At 38.4% G+C, this 19143-nt stretch overlaps 1 long non-coding RNA gene across 1 annotated transcript; it reads right to left on the bottom strand.

The window, feature by feature from the left end:
* Window positions 1–824: 824 nt before the first annotated feature.
* Window positions 825–1564, bottom strand: LOC127097020 (uncharacterized). The gene is made up of 2 exons (XR_007792899.1): window positions 1271–1564; window positions 825–1169 (listed from the first exon to the last, which is right to left on the bottom strand). It is a non-coding gene; the product is annotated as an uncharacterized LOC127097020 (long non-coding RNA).
* Window positions 1565–19143: the final 17579 nt, after the last annotated feature.

The raw sequence follows: 19143 nt of genomic DNA, 5'->3' as shown, positions 1-19143 counted from the left end.
CAATTTGACATGAGCTCAATTGCAGTTTGCTTCTTAACTATATTCTACATAGCTTATTTGACTTTGACACAAAACGACGAAATATCCTCGTAGGAATTGTGCAGAACCAAACAATACCCACTTCCACTAGAACATAGATAAAACATTCAAAACACAGTCACACATTCTAAAAAATCAGGCAGCACACAAAAACAAGTGATAGGCCAGTGACCATATCTATTTCAACCTTTAATACACGAAGAGAAAGAGAAAACCAATAAGGAGAACAAAGGGAATAAATGAAACCTTCAAAAACAAAGAACTCTTACCATTTCAATCTATCTTATTCTTCAACACAATTCCACAAGTTCTTTGATACTTATTTTGACAAAAGAAGAAAATCTCTAAGAAAACCACAATGTTTAAATATGACCTTGGCAAAATCTAAGTTTATGATGACAAGCACAACAAAATCATTTGATTCCCATTCTAATCCCACCTAAAGAGAAAAATCTTATATTGTTATTGTTGCTATGACAAAACCAAACATTATATTGCAAAAACATAATCAAATAATACTATTCAATAGCTCCTTACACACATTCCAAACTTGTCTTCTATATGATCAAATTTTCCACCCTACCTACAAATCAAGCATAGCATTTAACACAATTACAGGCAATTTCACTTCTTACTAATTTAACATCTCCTAAACATAACCTCAGTTTAACAACTTCTAAACCCCGCACAACATTGCATCTTCACTAAAAATCCAAGACCAAAAAACATATTCAACATTGTCAAACGCACATCCCAGAATGTATCATTTTGTTCGAGTTCTATAGCACAACACTGCTACAGCACCACTATAGTTTCCATTTAACAGCACTTTATGGTAAATTAAGAACCACAAAACAATAGCAATTTGTTGAAATTCTACTAAGTATAACGTTATAGATGCTATTTGACAACTGGGCAAATCTCACACTAATTCACATATTTTCCTTTCAAAACAACAATTATACGAAGAAAATTATAAAGTTAACACAAATTGAAATTGAAGAAGTACTTTGTAATCGTTCTGTTCAGTGAGCTTTTCTCCTCTGTGACTGTTGTTGCTGCTGAAGCTGCTGCTGCAGAAGCTGCTGCTGTTGCTTAGCATCAGTCGACAATCTGTAAATCCAATACACCTGAAATCGAAGAACATGATTTTGATTTCACATTTCAAAAATTAGGGTAGTGATTATTAAGAGAAGAAGAAAAAGAGGGAAGAGTGGATTAGGGTTTTTACCAAGGCGAGGAGATGAAATGCGATCAAAGTAAAGACTAGCAATGGCATTGCGTAGAGGAACCATGGACGATCTTGCTCTTGCGAGTTCGCCATGGTAAGGGTTTGATGCGGCGTCGTTTTGGGTCAAATGTGGATCATTTGTTTCGCTGTATCAAATTCGTTTAGCACGACGAAGATTTTTCTCTGTTGCTGATTGTAGAGTGTTCCATTAAAGTAAATCTGCTGAAAGTGGGGATTAAAAAAAGTAGAGTTTAGTTTAGATGCCAGGTAAATCAGATTAAGGGGTAGGGTGTGAAAAATGATGTTTTATATAATGTTTAATTAATCGGTCTAAATTATTCTTAAAATTTTAATTAGATTTGTTATGTTTTTGGAATCATAATTGGTGTTCATGGATGGTGGAGAACTCTGAACCTCTGATGTTGATCTTTGATGTAGTGGTGTTGGGTGAGTCTGCAAGGTTAGCACCCCAACGTTTAAGTAAGTTAAGAGTTTAAACATGAGTATAGAGAAAATTGGATATCAGAATAATATACTTTGAATTTTGCGTGTTCCGACTCTTATACGTTGGATTATTCTGGTTGGACATTTGGCCGACACAAAACAGTTGCTCCCAAGGTTTTGTTGAGTGAAAATCAGTCGGGGAAGTCGTCGAAGTAGCAGTCGGTCTCTAGCAATAAGTTCGACCTTGGAGAGAAGTGGGATCGTTTGGAGTGGTTACTAAATTAGTTGGGAACAAGCGTATTAAATATTTTTTCATCATTGAAATGTTTCGTCGAATATTCCTGATATTTTCTTGTAGTGCACTTGAGTGCATTCAAGTTCGCTTATCTTCCTTAGGGGAAATTTAGTCGTAAATCTTGTAGTCATCTGCTTCTACTAATCTGGTTTGTTGATTGCTTTCGTCTATTTATAAGGGTTTTTAAATGCTAAAGGACTTTTCACTACCTTTGAGAATCAGTTTCTCCTTGTGGGCATATTCCTTTCTTCTTTTTCTAAAGTATTTTCATGAGTGACTGATCTTATTTGCACAAAGCTTTCATTCTCCCATTTGAACCTCACATTTTCCGTCAGACTTTGTCTTTATTAGGTACCATCTTTACCTTAATATTTTACATATCTTTAGCATCTCCTTTTTGGCAATTAATATAAGTGATAATATCATAAGTTTATCTATTAATTTTGGGAGCGATGATCCCCCCTAGTTAGGGTAAAAGCATCTTCTAATCTAAATCTTTTATATTTAATCATTGATCAATTTCCCCAAAAATTCATATTTGTATCTAATGATTCGGATTCGGAGAGGCTTTCTATAGGCTTGTCGTGTACCCAGACCTTTTTTTTCTTCAGGGATTCCTCTTTCGGGATTCTTCTTTCTAATGAGGATGTTGAAGATGATCATGTCCTCACCTCTGCATATCTCTTCTCAAGCCACATGAATTTCAATTTCTCTTGTTTTGATGATTCCAAAAATGTTGGTTGATATCATGAATATGGAGGACGCAAAAGATTACGTTCAGACTTAGCAGAAAGCCTACAATTTGGACCCTAGTGATGCTGACACAAAGGACCATTTGTAGTGTGGTGTACGACCGAACGGAGTTTGCTAGCTTAAACCCTTCGAGGCCTTTAAAGTCAACGAGATGTACCTAAAAGGGGTTACTTTAGTGGAGTCGGGTGACGTGAGCAAATATAACTGGGTGGATATAGAGATAGTGGGGACCCTTTCTGTTTAAAGTACTCAAGTGGTTGTAAACATGACAAGATATATGATTGGTTATCCCTCTGATGGTCGGTCCTTCCGGTAGATTCGGATAAAAGGATACGCATCACCTTTGAAGGTTGTTCAGTCCCTTTTTAAAAGTGCTTGTTCACCGAGATAAATCTACAGTTTCCGCTCTCTGAATTTGAGGTGGAGATGAAGATGCATCCAGACTCCTAGGCTTATATAAAGGTGTTCCAATTTTGGTCTGAGTATAAGTCTTGGAAACCTTCCTACCGGCTGTTCTCCAATTTGTTCCGAGTTACACACACTTCCTGTAATGATATCCGAGAATATGAGCTTATCGAGCTTCGTTAGCATCTTACTTTGTTTAGCCTTTTTTTTAGGAATGGGGAAATTTCATGAGGCGCTTTATGTTGGGAAGGCCCCGTACTCATAAAGGCTCACCTTGTCTTCTTCTCTAGTCCTTCTGAATCCTCTCGCTCTTGTAACAACAGGTTTCTGAAATACAAGTCATGGCCTCATTTCTGCTATAAGCTTCATTTGTATAACATTAAACTGGATTCCCTCGTTGTTGAAGAAGTTATGATGAAGAGGGATCTAGAGTCTCTATATTGGGGGTTGACTATGAGGAAGGTTTTGACCCTGATGAAGTTTCGTCTTCCCAACAGAGGAAGAAATCCATAGATTTACATGTGTTATTGTGAATGTGGTTGGTCGCCCGAAGAGGAAAGAGATCTTTGGTGAGGGTGGGGTATGCCCTTACATACTTTTTTTTAACATGTGTGTTTGTAACTTACAGAAAAAAATGGATGGCTTGCAAAATCTCTACTCAATTTCCCCTGCCCATAGCGTCATACCTGGTCGCTTAACCTGAATTATTACTTTTTTCCCATTGTTTCGATTAGGTCTGTTGCAGTTGTTGGGGTTTCTACAACCACTCTAGTTCCTTAGTAACCTTTTCTGATTGACCTTGTTGTGGTTGTCGATGGTCGTCCCCCATCCCCTATTATTCAAACAAAAAGGAATCATGCTCAAAATCGAATCCCCTTTCTTAGAGGAAGGTTCTCCTAAACAGGCTCGCATGTTTGGAACTGGTGCTTCAAAGTCGGCCACCCATTTCCTCAAATTGTTGGTTATCCTTCTTGCATGGATTCCTCATACTCCTAATAAATTTGTCACTAGTGTTTTTGAGGATGATTTGACTTACCTTCATAATCTTCCTGAGGCAGACAAAATGGAGTTTCTCTTCGATGTTACCTTCTACACATAGCGGTCAGCCTCCTTATTTTCTCTTAATGTTACCGGTCGGGGTGGCGTTTTGGTCATAGGTAATCCTTCCAAGGAGAGGGATACTTTGAAGGGAAAATGTGAATCTATGGAGTAGGAAAACTCCAAATTCTAGAAGGAGGTGGGCACTCTTCAGGGAAAATGTTGTTGTGTTGAGGCTTTCTAGGAGGAGACGAAGATGCATGGCTCCCCTTCTACTTTGGCTTCCAAAATTGTTGAACTTGAGGCTTCTTTGGAGGCTGATAATAAATGTCATCAAGAAGTGACGGCTTCCTCTACCGAGGCTCACTCCCATTCCAAAGAAGCATTGAAAGCCCTTCAACTATAGGAGAAGTTTCTGGTTGAAGATCAAAAGGCTCATGATGATCAAGTGACAGAGCTGAAGAAAAAGGTCGATAAGTCCCTCCTGCAAACTATGACCAGCGTATATGGGGCTTTCGATCAGGAGGTCTACAAGGTCAAGAAGCTTCACCCATATTCCTCTATCCCCCACGGGGAACTGGATTCATTCAAGGATGGCCAGGATGAAGCCTTGGTAGACAACCGAGGGGCAACGTCTCAGAACGATGAGGCTTAACATCTTTTTTCCTTCTTTTTTTGTAATGTTAGTGGGGATTTTATGCCTTTGTAAGGATGAAAATATTTAAATATTTCATTTTGATTCCTTTATATGCATATGCATGATGTGCTTTATTTCATTCTTTCACGACCCTCTGATACACTCTATGGATCGTCGGTGCCTAGAAACCAGCTGGTGGATTCTCTCTAAGTCGTGTACGACTTGAATCTCATCTCTGGACTTTTGAATTTGTTCATTATTTGTTCATTCTGGGTATTTGGCATGTTTTCCAATCTTTTTGGTCCTGACCGGGAGAAGCAAATTGATAGCGACACATCATCGTTTTTAGTTCCAGTCGGGAAGAGTTATAGTCGTTCTTCACCATCGCTAGGAACTGTCCCTGGAAAAAGGGTAGGATTCTTGCCCTTTCCCCCAGGCTTGTCCTAGTTCAAGGTGAACGTCTCCAAGCTTCACCGTCTACACTCTTGGAGTGGCTAGTTACTTAGAACGGGTGCACCAACTACATTTTTAAGCGTGTTTTCCAAGTATGGAGTCTGTGCTAGAAGTGTGACCATTCTTATCATGTGTACAGTTATGCAACCTGTGTATTTGCAACATTTCTGACATTTAACATGTTATTGATAGAAAATTTTAAAAACCCCGAAGAATACTTATCTCGTCGAGAAAACTATGAATTGGAAAGAGTTGGTACGAAAATGTCTATCAATTGATGCCTTTATGTAATAACGCACATCTCGGTCGGCTGTTTGTGTAATCCACCTCTTCGGATACTCAGTAACTATTCTATCTCTCAGGTTGTTCCCTTAGTGTACCTTTGATCGAAATATTCCATCCGGTGATCAATGTCTTAAGGGCCATCTAGCCTGCCCCAAGCTGTAGGAATTAGGTCACCTCTAAACGAGTGTTATTGACCCAATCTTATAAATGGTAAGTTACGTTGGATATATTTCTTATGTACTTTTTTGGAGATAACGTTGGTCTCTAACCACCCAACTACATTGAGTCAATGGTGTTCTAGGAAAGGAGTCTACCTTCTCGGATCCAACTAGATTAACTTCAACCTCGGCCATTTGGAGGTTTCCATTTATTGTGGTGATGGGAATTTTTTAAGGTGAAGCTATGACATTTAGATTTTCTGAGAATGATCCATTGAGATATTCCCTTGAAGTGCTCCTTCGTGATATTCTCAAGAAGAAGAGGCGTATTTCTCTTGTTCGTTCCTTTTCCATTGTAGATATCAGATTTGTCAACTCGTATAGGCGAATTACTGAATCATTTAAGGTTAATGAACATCTACCATCATATGTTGTTCAACTCTGATTGGTCTAGGTCTAGTCGTTTGATGGCGTTGTGGCGAAAGTCATTATGTGAATTATGCAATTTACGCGGGATCTTGCAATCGTTCCTCTAGTGACAGTAGCAGTGATAACTAACGAAAGCTCCGTGAAAGAGGCTCTAATTGTGCTCTCTATCGCGTTTATCTTCTCGAGACCTAGATATCTTAGTACCTTTCCATCCCTGCTTCACGGTTTTGCATCAATTATGGTTCAAGATAGGCATTCTGGTGATGGTTCCTGTTAGATAGATATCATTGTGTCATGGATCTTCATTGCCAGACATTGATTAAGGTGAAACAAAGTCGGTGGATCTATTGAATATCTTCATTATGAAGTATGAGGCAAGTTCCTTATTTTCTCAGTGGTCACGATAGAGATATGGCTTTGGGTCGAGGATTATCCATTTGTGGAATTTCGCGGGAATTAGGAGTCAGTTTTCACAAACTGTTGTAAGTATTAAGTGCACAATCTAAGAGGGTGAATTATGTTTAATGGTATTTTTAGAGATTGTAAGCACTTTTCTGATTTCTTGGTATATTCTGGAATTATGAGCACATGAACGAATAAGAAATAGAAAAACAAAGTGCAGTAAAGTGAATGAACTCAATGAATTATACTAGTTCCCCTTATCAACCAAGGGTGCATATAGTCCTTTCACTATTGTCAGATATTTGTACAAGCCTCACAACAAGACTTCTCATGCAATCTTCTAACAACAACAAAGAAGCACATCACTTCCTTGATTTCAAACACCAACAACTATGGTGGAATTTGAATCACCCCGATTCAAATGACCTTTCCAACAAATAGAAAAAATAACCTTTCTTATTTGCAACAACCTGTAATAAGTACAACATTTTCTTATAAATAAATAATCACCACACACTTGGTGAAAAATACAACAATTTGTATGAAAAATATTGTAGACGGACTTTGCAGCAACTTTGATCAACTTTGAGTTTTCGTTGCTTTTTTATATATGAAAAATAAATATTCTCCTTCGATGAACAAATCAATAGAATATAAACATTTAAATGCTCAAGTATTTCTCTAAAAAATTCACATTAAAATGAAAATTATGCATGAAATGTTTCCCTGTTAAAATGATATAGACAACTAGAAAACAATAAAAAGGTTCATGAAGAAGTTGTTTTTGAATTTGAAAAATTCTTCAATTTATAGTGAACCATGCACCTCTTGATTTTTATAAATAATTGTTGGAAAATGCTTATGAATAATTGCCATGATTATGAAAAGGTTTGGAGATGATTAGAGGAGAAACAATAATGCAATGGTTCAATAAAATTTCAAAAACAGCATAGGTTAATTGATTAGCACTATATAGGTAATCGACTAGCTTTACTTCATCGTTCAAAAATAAGTGAAATTCCGAATGGATAATCAATTACATTAGTCTCCATACAATGGTTTAATCGATTATCTTTGTGAAAAATGCAAGTTTTTCTTCAAACAGAAGTATGGAAAATTGGTTATCTTTGACTCCCTTGCTATGGGGTTAATTGATTATCCTCTTGGGGAATTAGAGAAAATCAAAGTTTAATAATGCCACTTTTTTCCATTTTGTAAATAATGCACAAAGTTTAATAATGCCACTTTTTTCCATTTTGGAAATAATGCACATAATGATTTTTTGAAGTTTTTCTTTGAGCATCTAATGTATATAACCATTTATTTAAATATTGTACCTTTGTTTATGATCCAATATTATTGAAATCCAAATCTTGACATAAACTTGATAGTTGATTCAATATTTGTCTTCTTTGATCTTTCTTATTAAGATTCCATTTTATCTTCATCAAAGTCAAGATAAGAAGGATGAACATATCTTCTTCACAAGTGTGTCATTGTTCAGTTGTGGAACTAGAATTGATGCTTATTTATGATGGAGGACTCTGAATCAGCGATGTTGATATTTGACGTGGTGGTGTTGGGTGGACCTGCAAGGTTAGCACTCTAACATCCAAGTCAGTTTATAGTCCAAGAGTGAGTATAGTGAAAATTGGAGATCAGAAGAATGTATCTTGAATTTTGGGTGTTTTGACTCTTGTATGCTAGATTATCTTGGTTGGGCTGGCATAGGATTAGGCCTTTGTTTTGGGCCTTTGATTGACCCAGAATAAGGTTCTTACATAAAAAAATTATAATTAAATCTTTAAACTATTTTTATTTTTTGGTGACGTTCTTATGTTAAAAGGTCATTGGGAACCATTAATCAATGGTTGTGTGAATGTTCATGTGTCAAAAATAATGTCCACCTAATATCCATACTAGTATTCATCTTTTCTTTCTTGACTTTCTGTTATCAAACTTCAAATCTAAAATCTCTTATCCTTTATCCATGTGTTTGAATAGAATATGTTTCATCTTCTTCCTTTGTCCATGCATTTGAATCAAATTGTGTTTCATCTTCTTCTTCTGTTTCTGAATTTTAGGGTTTAGTGTTTGTGAATTTTAGTGTTTGTGTTTAGTGTTTAGTTGAAGAATTGAAATGAAAGGTATGGATAATGGACTGAATAAAAATATTAATGGACTATGCTTCTCAAGGTTGCTTTTTTCTATGTTGTTTATCATATAATAAATAATTTATTCGTATGGTTTTTATTTGGTTTACTGATAACTTTGTGTTGCTTTGATTCCTTCCCTAGTTTTTCCGGTATCGGAGAAAAATACATTGGAAAAATTTCATAACTGCTTATACAATATAATTTTATGCATTTTTTATCTACTATGTGTGCAAGTCTATTTTCTTAATAATATTAGATGTTTGAATATACAGGCGAGTGGTAAAGTGTGTTATTTGATCCATATGATTCTCATTATTGGAGAAGGTTTTATAGGTTTATTTGTCATTTCTTATTTATACCTCTATATACTCTTAATGCTTTATTTCATTAGTTTATTACTATTTTTTATCTATTCTTTTATTTTTGGTTATCTTTGTTTTAAATAGTTTTTATTATCATACATAGGCGATAACTTGAAACGGAATCACGAACCATTCATGATGAAATGGTAGATGAAGTGAATATAGTTGATTTGACCCTTAAAAAGGAAACTGTACAAGGTGAAAATGAATCAAGTAATGATAATGATTCACCTAGGTCTAAGAAGGCCAAAACTTCAACTGTTAATTGTTGAAAAGGTGTAAGAAGGCCAAAACTTCAAATGATAATTATTGGGAAGTGTTTACTAAACTTGGGAAGGATAAATATAGGATTATAAGGGTTAAGTGTAATGGTTGTTCAAGGATTTGGAAGGGTGATTATAGGAATTATGGCACCACGACTTTGATTCGTCTTATAAAAAAATGCATTAAAATCAAATATATTGATGCAGATCAAATGATGGTTGTGATACGGTGAACTGACTTTGGTGTTTTTGCTTTGAAAAGCAATGCCGCGGATAGCAAGAGTCGCCACCGACTTTTCTTTTATCCAATAAAGAAAGGCAGAAAAGAACAGGAAAGACCTCGATTAGATTTTGAGTTCGGGAGGTACATTATACAAAGGGAAGGTGTTATCACCCTTTGTATCCATGGTTATCCATGGGCTCTTAATTGCTTAACTTACTTATATTTTCCTTGTTTGAGAAAGTGTTTGAGAAATGTGGTGTGTTTAGAAAATATTTGGAAAGGAGAGTTTAACTTTGTAATGATTCTGGTACGAATGTATACAAAGTGTTTATCTCGTTTGATTTTGAAAGATGTTTAGAAAAATATAACTCGGCGATGATTCTGGTGCGAATGTATACCAAGTGGTGATTTTCTAGACGATGTTTTGAAAAGTGGGAGGTGTGAAAAGTATTTTAAGCTGCGAGCAAGCATTTAAGAGTTATACTTAACCAAGGTCTTTATAGGTACTTCCTATCCTTAGGAGGGTAAAATTGTCCTTACTATTGAGAAGTAAGTAGTCTTATCCTTTGGATGTAAAGGGACATCGTGGGGTCGTCGATCGGTCATTGAAGGCAACATTTGTAGGGATACCTTAGCATTCGAAGGGACGATCATCATTTAATCGTAGGCTACAACGAAGGGTCATCGAGGGACAAAGTCATATATTCGCAAGCAACGTTCGAGGGACTATGACTTATCTTGTAGGGACATGATGATTTAATTGAAGGGTCTTTGCTAAGTGTATCCCCACATTCGCAGGACATGACCGTAATATCTTAAGGCAACAAAGAGAGGGCCAAGGTCATATATTCGAAGGCAATATAATCAGTAAAGTAATTAGAATAAATCTCAACGGTGGTATCCCCCAAATAAAGTGGAATACCTAGCAAGCTATCACTCCAGGAGTATGTGAGCCCTCACAAAAATTCAACAAACAGGTTAGAATACCAAGCTATGGTGCAATCGAGAGTTGCACCGAACAAAGGAATCACAGCAGTAATAGTGTCAGGTAAATAATGCATAATTGCAATACAAAACATGTCAAACAAATACAGAACAGATTAGAGTGCAAGCAGGAAAATCAGCTACTGTCAGATTCGCTACTGCCTCGCCTAGCGAAGGCTTGGCGCACCCTCACTACATGTTCGCTTAGCGAGGTGCTAGCGAACGCTTACGGGTTCTGGGTTCTTCTTTGATAACAGTGTGATTTCAGAAACCCCAAACCCTATGGCATCCATTGCAGAAATTATATGATTAAACATTCAAGATATGGCTTTACACATTCATGCATACCCGATTAGGGTTTGTACCAGATTGAGTGGGCGGAGGTAACCTTTGTGCAGATGAGTTTCCTTCAGGGTATCCGAAGGTTACTCTGAATTCTCTTAGTTAGCCTCCAGGGTTTTTCTCTGTCGGTCCGGATGTCTCTGTTAGGGTTTTCTACTCCTCTTTCTGTCTCTGTCTGTCTATGTGTGTCCTTCCGTCCCCATGTTCTGAATGAAGTTCTAGTATTTATAATAATTTTGTGTCTTGGTGGGCTCAGAATTAAGCCCAAAATTTTCTGGTATTTCGTGAGCTCGCTAGGCGAGTGAGGTAGCGAAGGGTTCGCTAGGCGAGCACTTAGCGAGGCTCTAGCGAACACTCCCAGACTTGGGTAAAAGCATAGCTAGTACTTACTCGCTAGGCGAGCATCTAGCGAGCAGGTAGCGAGCATTCCAGTAGCAAACTCATCCAGACTCGCTGGAGCGAGGGCTGAAGCGTGGGCTTCTCCTAGCGAAGGGTTCAGTTCAGGTCATCTCCTGGATTTGGTAACCTGTGTGCTGGACCTTTGTTCCTTTAATGTCTTGAAAAATGAATTGGAAAATGTCTTGAGAAATTAACGGGCAAATTTTGGGGTATGACAGCTGCCCCTATTCAATATTCTTAAACCGAGAGAATTATAATGGCATGTACGCCATTCATGGTCTGGAGGTGGAAGATTATTGAACACTTAGAATGCCCAAAAAATTTGCGCTTGTTAATTAAAAGTTAGTCTTGATGGAGATGGGCTTAGAGATGCCATCCAAAAAGTATGATGATGGGGGCTTCAGAGTGCGTCGTACATTAGACCATATCTGAAGACATGGGTGTCATACCGGGTCTTATGCTAGACCATATAATGAGTCATCCATTAGGTGATATTAGGGTGAGTTGAACCTGATGAGATAAGGATCAGAATGGGTCATACGCTAGAACATATCCGAGTTGCAGAATGAGCCGCCCGTTAGGCTGTATCTGGAGAAATAAATATCAGAATGGATCGTACGCTAGATCGTATCTGAGTTGCAGAATGAGCCATCCATTAGGCTGGCGACTTCACTAGGGAGAAAAGATCAGAATGGATCATACGCTAGATCGTCTCTGAGTAGCAGAATGAGTCGTCCGTTAGGTTGTATCTGATGATAAGGGATAGTCATACGCTAGACTACACTTCAGAATGTACCGTACGCTAGGTAGTATCTGAGGAATAAAGATCAGAATGGATCGTACGCTAGATCGTATCCGAGTAGCACAATGAGCCGTCCGTTAGGCTGTATCTGATGATAAAAAGGGTAGTCATACGCCAGACTACACTTCAAAATGTAGCGTACGCTAGGTAGTATCTGAGGGGATGAACATCCAAATGGGTCGTACGCTAGACCATATTGGAACAGTTGAAGGAACCATACGTTAGGCTGAATCGGAATGAGCCGTACGTTAGGCTATATATGATAATATTTGTATATGTTGTATTCGCGATAAATGTCTGGGATAGGCTTAAAGATGCCATCATTAGGAGGATGTCAGAATGCTTGTCAGAATGACCATTCATATGGATTATATCTGAAAGATGCATCTGAATCTCGAATGTAACCGCTGAGGGTGTCCGTCTGAATGAACCTTTATTTTGACTGTATCAGGAGGATAATTAACCTGAAAAAAGTTAGCCTCATGCCATGTCATGATGCATGAGATGTTTTATGCTTTAGAAAATAAATGCGAACATTGCATGCATGTATATGATGTGAAATGATGCATGAATGAATTATGCGTCTGAAAAATTTTGCCAGGGGAAAATAAATCCCCATATTCTGGTTGGAGATATTTGTATTGATGATCCTTTCTTAGCTGGGGATATTTGATTTCTTGTCTGATGGTAGAAATATTCAACGGGACCTGGCTGGGGATAAAAGAGATGACCAGTCTGTCTAGTAATGCCAATTTCTTCTGGGAAATAACTGGTTTTGCTGGGGAATAGGATTAGCAACCGGATTCATCGGAAAGCATGGTTAGACTTTATCCTCGACCCTAAAGTCTTTTAGTAATTGCTATTTCTATTTTATGCATGTATTTTCGGTAAACATCAATCATGTTCAAATGCATATATTAATTCGAATTAAATCAATGGACGTTTATGCAGACAAAACAGAGAAAGTAAAACAGAAGCATCTTTTTGGAAATAAAATTGTGTTGATTTTGAAAGAGGGCCTATAAACAGGCAATTTGAGTACAAGGAGACAGAAATCCTAGTAAGAGGAAATTGTCAAGAAAACAAAGAAAAAGCTATGAAGAAAAAGTCCTATTGATTTTAATTCCACCACTGTCATTATGTCTTCAAGCCTCTCATCTCCTGCTGTCGGATAGAAGTGATTGGCTTGTTCAGTCCCTTTGACTTGGGTGAAGCTGACTGAGAACGGGACATAGTTATACGCTTTAATCCCTAATTTTTGCCTGGACCGCCTTTTCAGGTTTTCAGTCCACCAGGATACCCTTTTTTTGCCCAAGCCGTCTTTTCAGGTTTTCGACTTGCCGGGTGTACATTTTTATATGTTTATCCCTAATTTTTGCCCGAACCCTTTTGGTTCGCCGGGATGCCCTTACTTTTGCCTAGATACGTCGACCTAGCGGGTCTCTTTTATGTGTAGTATTTTTTAACTATGTCTGCATTCACGGGACGTGGGAAGTCTTTGCCATCCATTGTAGCAAGCATCATGGCTCCACCAGAGAATACCTTCTTAACTACAAATGACCCTTCGTATGTGGGAGTCCATTTGCCTCTAGAATCACCTTGTGGTAGAATGATACGCTTTATTACCAAGTCGCCAATTTGATACATCTGTCTCTTGACTTTTTTATTAAATGCTTGGGTCATGCGCTTCTGATATATCTGCCCATGACAAACAACCGCAAGTCTCTTTTCATCAATCAAATTTATCTGATCGAGTCGAGTCTGAATCCATTCGTCTTCATCTAAGCCTGCATCTTTCATAATTCTTAGAGAGGGAATCTGAACTTCCACTGGTAAAACGACTTCCATTCCGTAGACTAAAGAGAAAGGAGTTGCCCCTGTCGAAGTGCATACTGAAGTGCGATAACCATGAAGAGCAAATGGTAACATCTCATGCCAGTCTTTGTATGTTACTGTCATTCATCTTAAAATTGTCCTTAATATTCTTATTAGTAGTTTCTACGGTGTCATTCATCTTTGGCTGGTACGGAGAAGAGTTATGGTGTTTTATTTTGAACTGCGTGCAGAGTTCAGTAATCATCTTGTTGTTCAAATTAGTACCATTATCAGTGATAACTCTTTCACGGATGCCATACCGACAAATAAGACTATTCTTGATGAACCGTGCCACCACATTCTTGGTGACAGAAGCAAATGAGGCTGCCTCTACCCACTTCGTAAAGTAATCAATAGCAACAAGAATGAAACGATGTCCATTAGAAGCAGTAGGTTTAATCTCTCCAATCATATCAATGCCCCACATTGCAAAGGGCCAAGGTGCTGTCAACACGTTCAATGGAGCAGGAGGTACATGTACTTTGTCCGCCTAGATCTGGCACTTGTGACAAGTTCTGGAGTGATGGTGGCAATCAGCTTCCATGGTAGACCAATAATACCCTGATCTCAAAATCTTCTTGGCCATCGTATGTCCACTAGAATGAGTCCCAAAAATACCGTCATGTATGTCTTCCATAATCTTTTCTGCTTCCTTTTTATCCACACAACGAAGCAAAGTCGAATCATGATTACGTTTGTATAATACTCCATTACTCAAAAAGAATTTAGCGGAGAACTTCCTCAGAAATTTTATTTCATTGATGGATGCCCCTTCAGGGTATTCCTGAGTTTCTAAATATATTTTTACTTCGTGGAACCAAGGTTTCTCTTCTACTTCATCAACATTAAGTTCATAACAATATGATGGTTCATCTAATCGTTCAATGGTGATCATGGGAGCTTCATTGTCCCATCTGACTCTGAACATAGATGACATGGTAGCCAATGCGTCTGCCAACTGATTCTCTTCTCGTGGAATATGTTCGAATGTAATATCTTCAAAGTATGGGATTAATGTCAACACCCGCTCTCGATAAGGGATGATATTTAGATGTTTAGTGTCCCATTCTCCTTTGATCTAACTGATTACTAAGGCTGAGTCTCCGTACACACTCAAAAACTTGATTCTCAGGTCTATAGCAGCTCTGAGTCCCAAAATACATGCTTCATACTCAGCCATATTATTAGTACAATCAAAACATAGTCTAGCAGTGAAAGGCGTATGGCAACCCTTGGGAGAAATAATTACAACACCAACACCATTGCCCAATGCATTAGAAGATCCATTAAAAACCGTAGTCCATCGGGATCCCAGTTCGGGTCCTTCATCCGGTCCAGGTTCTTCATAATCAGTAACAAGCATAACATCCTCATCAGGGAACTCAAAATTCATAGATTGGTAATCATCAACTGCTTGATGAGCCAAATGATCAGCTAACACGCTTCCTTTGATTGCTTTTTGGGTAGTATACTGGATATCATACTCTGTTAAAATCATCTGCCATCTTGCTATTCTTCCGGAGAGAGCAGGTTTCTCAAATATATATTTGATAGGATCCATCTTAGAAATCAATAAAGTGGCATGATTCAACATATACTGTCTTAGTCGGCGAGCAGCCCAAGCCAAAGCACAGCAAGTTTTCTCAAGCAGTGAGTATCTTGTTTCACAGTCGGTAAACTTTTTGCTAAGGTAGTATATTGCATGCTCTTTTCGACCAGACTCGTCATGTTGCCCCAGCACACACCCCATTGAATTTTCTAACACGGTCAAATACATGATTAGAGGTCTTCCTTCAACTGGTGGCATCAGAATTGGAGGTTCTTGGAGATACTTCTTGATTTTGTCAAAAGCTTCTTGACATTCATCATTCCATATTATCTCTTGATTTTTCCTTAGTAATTTGAAGATGGGTTTGCAAGTAGCAGTCAAATGGGAGATAAATCGGGCAATGTAATTCAGGCGTCCCAAGAAACCTCTGACTTCTTTATCTTTACGGGGAACTGGCATTTCTTGAATAGCTCTCACCTTAGCCGGGTCAACCTCAATTCCTTTACCACTGACAATAAAGCCCAAGATTTTACCGTATCTTACTCCAAAGGTGCATTTGTTCGGGTTCAATCTCAACTTGTATTTCTTCAACCTCTCAAACAGTTTGTATAAATGATCGAGATGTTCTTCTTCAGTATGAGATCTGGCTATCATGTCATCCACATATACCTCTATTTCATGATGGATCATATCATGGAATAAAACCACCATAGCACGCTGGTATGTTGCCCCTGCATTCTTTAAACCAAAGGGCATTACTTTGTAACAGAAAGTGCCCAATTGCGTCACAAACGTAGTTTTCTCCATGTCTTCAGGTGCCATCTTCATCTGGTTATAACCTGAGAATCCATCCATGAATGAGAATACCTTGTGTTGAGCGGTGTTATCTACCAGAACATCAATGTGCGGAAGTGGAAAGTCATCTTTGGGACTTGCTTTATTCAAATCTCTGTAATCTACACACATTCGCACCTTACCATCCTTCTTTGGCACTGGTACCACATTAGCAACCCATTGAGGATAAGAAGTAACAGCTAGAAAACCTACATTAAATTGTTTCATAACCTCGGCTTTGATTTTCTCAGACATTTCAGGACGCATGCGACGAACCTTTTGCTTAACAGGATGACAATCTTCCTTCATCGACAAACGATGTACTACTATATCAGTATCCAGTCCTGGCATGTCTTCATAAGACCAAGCAAAAATCTCTACATAGTTATGTAACATCTGAATCAATCTTTCTTTGACACTGTTTTCCAAGACTGCTCCTATTTTGACTTCTTTCTTGTCTACTTCAGTACCCAGATTTACAATTTCCATTGATTCCTCATGCGGCTGTATAGTCTTTTCTTCTTGCAGTAATAGTCTGGCAAGCTCTCCAGGCACTTCGCAATCTTCCTCACTTCCATCCTCGGCTTGGTAGATCAGATTTTTAAAGCCATAATTGACAGTAGCAGAATTATTATCGACATGATCCATAGTGGATATGGATCTGCAATTTGTTACGTGAGTGTGTGTAAGAAAACATAGCCTATTTGAAAGATGACAGGAAAGATAAAGAGCGCAATATTTGAATGCAAAAAGGTCCATTGATTTATTGAATGTGAATATGCTTATGAAAATGACAAAACCCTTGAAAAATTAGATATTGTGCCCCGGGTATAGACACAATGCTTTAAAAAATTACAAAATTTGAAACACTAAAATAACAATAACAATTACTCCTGACTAAAGGAAATCGGGATAGTGTCTCCAGCCTTCCAATTATTGAGTCCGTCACCAATTGTTGGGAAAATCCAGCTATCCAAGTCGCAATCACTATCAACATCTTCTACAGCGTTAATAGTCTTGTCATGATTAGGCAGAGGAGCAGTGATGACATTAGGAGTCTCCGGAGGATCAAATTCAATTTCTCCAGCGTCGATCATATCCTGAATCTTATTCTTCAACAACCAACAATTGTTTGTATCATGCCCGGGGCTATCAGAGTGATATGCACACCTGGCATTGGGATTATAACGAGGAAAAGTAGTGTTGGGATTTGCAGGAGGATCTCTGAGGGTAATTAAATTTGCTTTTAGCATACCCTGCAGCGCTTGTGCTAAAGTCATATTGATCTTGGTAAACTGCCTTCTTGGCCTGTCTTGTCTGTGTTGGAAGTTTTGAGATGGCGGTGCTGCAATCGTAACTGCTCCAACAGTATGGTCACGATTTTTCTTGTTATGACCCCTTTGACCGTACATAACATTTGATTCATTCTTCCCCTGATAGGACTTTTTGGTGCTTGCAGAGGTAGCCGCCTGTATCTTTCCATTTCGAATGCCGCTTTCAACACGTTCATCCGTCAATATAAGTTCAGTGAAACCCGATGAGGAACTTCCCAATAGATGGCTGTAGAATGGGCCAGTCAGTGTACTCATAAACATGTCCACTAATTCTCGATCAGTCATAGGGGGTTTGACTCTGCCAGCCAAGTCTTTCCATTTTTGAGCATATTCTTTGAAGCTTTCTTTAGAGCCCATAGTCATATTCTGCAGTTGTAGCCGAGTAGGCGCTAATTCGGAATTATACTGGTAGTGCTTGTAGAAAGTTGTCGCTAAATTAGTCCAGGTGCGGATGTTAGAGCTCTCGAGCTGATAATACCACTCTAACTGTGTGCCAGATAGACTCTCTTGGAAGAAATGGATTCATAGCTTCCTATCAGTGGTATACGGCTGGATCTTTCTCACATAAGCTCTCAGATGCATCTGAGGACAAGACGCACCATCATACTTAGTGAAAGCGGGGACCTTGAAATTGCGAGGAATGACCACATCAGAGACCAGACCTAAGCTTTCGAAATCCAGACCGGGCGCCTTCTAACCCTCCATAGCTAGCATACGTTCTTCCAGCAACTTATACTTATCATCTTTCGGAGAGTACTGTTCATTTTCATTATTTTCATAGTCGTCCTCAGGGTTGAAGGGATCAGCATCCTCATCTTCCGAATCATTCTCTGTCTCATCTTCTTTATCCTTCGGAATTCCAAACTTGACTCCTGGAGCCTGTCCTTTAAGCCTTCTTCCCGGGTTAATGTAACTCACAGATTTCTTGTCTTTCTTCTTCTCGAGCAATAGAGTCTTCAATTCCTCCTGCCCCTTGGATAAGTTCAAGATCATCTCCTGGAATTGAGCATTCTGAGCCTGGAGATCCTTGACAGTTTGTTCGAGGGCCATTTTCCTGATTGGAAGGAAATTTGTGAGAACATTGATCCTTTTAGAGTACCTGTTATGCAATGTTATGTTATGTTATGCAATGTATGAAATGTTTTCAAGGACTTTCGGAATTTAACTTTGTGTAAACCACCAAAAAGGGGAACTTTTATTAATAATTTATTTAATCAATATTTATTACAAGAAAAAATTGAAAGCTCAAGTCTCCTAGGGGCGGCTCCTTTTTGGGCGGAGGTATGCATTGAGACTTCGTTCCTCCTTAAGCTGGCTGGTGAGCTCCAATACTTTCTTCCTTTCAGCACAGAACTGAGCTTCAAAAGTATCCCTTTCCTATCTCAACTGGATCCAAGATTTCTTCAATTCATCAACATTGGTAGGCATATCTGGATAAGGGATGATCTGAG

Source organism: Lathyrus oleraceus, chromosome 6, assembly GCF_024323335.1.
Source record: "Lathyrus oleraceus cultivar Zhongwan6 chromosome 6, CAAS_Psat_ZW6_1.0, whole genome shotgun sequence".
NCBI classification, from domain to species: domain Eukaryota; kingdom Viridiplantae; phylum Streptophyta; class Magnoliopsida; order Fabales; family Fabaceae; genus Lathyrus; species Lathyrus oleraceus.
The sequence above is the reverse complement of the archived record's forward strand: the minus strand, read 5'-3'. Positions and strand labels throughout refer to the sequence as shown.